The sequence below is a fragment of the Octopus bimaculoides genome, chromosome 9 (assembly GCF_001194135.2).
Source record: "Octopus bimaculoides isolate UCB-OBI-ISO-001 chromosome 9, ASM119413v2, whole genome shotgun sequence".
In the NCBI taxonomy this organism is placed as follows: Eukaryota; Metazoa; Mollusca; class Cephalopoda; order Octopoda; family Octopodidae; genus Octopus; species Octopus bimaculoides.
Window position 1 is genome coordinate 66,841,538 of NC_068989.1, and position 1,349 is coordinate 66,842,886.

Consider the following 1,349-nt stretch of genomic DNA (forward strand, 5'->3'; position numbering starts at 1 on the left):
CACACACACACACACACACACACACACACACACACACACACACACACACACACACACACACACACACACACTGTAACACACGCACGCTCACACATTTACAAACGTACATGCAGATAATCACGAGTTTTAAATGGCGTATAGTAGACATATGTACGTATATATATATACGTATGTATGTATATATATCTATGTATGTCTGTGTGTCTGTGCGTGTGTTTCTTTGCGATGGACAGCAGAAAATCCATCTATCTCCTCTCTCTTTAATGCTAGGTATTCCTCACATCCACCTTTCTTCCCCTTCCTCGGCGTTTTAAAAGTTAGTTGTGTGTATATGCATGTATGTATGTGTGTGTGTGTGCGTGTAGTGAGTGTGTGTGTGTGTGCGTGTAGTGAGTGTGTGTGTGTGTGTGTATAGATGTATGCATCTATGTATTTACGAAAGTATGTAAGCAGTGTCGCGTGTATATCCATGAATGACAGCTGTATTAACGTTTTTCATCCCACTGCCATTCCATATTTGTCGCTTACCCAACGCTGTTCTCCCCTTTCCTGATACCAGTTACACTTACTGTGCTACTACATTTCCCTTATACTAACAAACACTCTTTGCACCCTTCTCCTTTTATCAAATAATAGTCCACTCACCCCTAGGGGGCCCATTATAGACTTTCATTGAAATCCAATTAGCTTATAATTGAACTGGATGTTAGTTTAACATGTATGCAAAGTTTCGTCAAGATTGGTTTACTGGTGTAGGCGGCAAGATGGTAACAGGTAGATCGACAGACAGAAATTGCCATTTATGTATACCACTTAGTCAAGAAGGAATGCTGAACCCATGACCCCACTCAAGTCAACCGGGACTGGTAGGAGAGAGGAAAGAATGGGTGACAGGAGGAGATAGAGAAGGAAGGGGTGAAAGGAGGAGGGAAGGAGGGAGGAAGTTTTCTTCGAAACAGTGACCAGAACCGAATGCTCGTTACAGAGTGTGGTCGAAGGACCAGGTATTGATATTAAACCAGCAGATAGATTAAGTCTACTACCCAAGTTGGCATGGCGGGATTTGAAGTCAGAATGCAAGAAGCCGAAATAAAAACTGCAAGGTTTCCAGTCCAGTATTCTAACAGTTCTGCCATTCCACTGTCCTGAATTGGTACTTTCTATCGACCCCGAAAGGATGAATGACAAAGTTAAATTCGGTCAAATGTATGTATCACTTGTACACTAAATCTCTCTGTTTATAATATTTATACAAAGACATACACACACACACACACCTCTAACAGGTACGCTACTGTGGTTTTTGTCTGAGAGAATATATATATATATATATATATATATATATATAT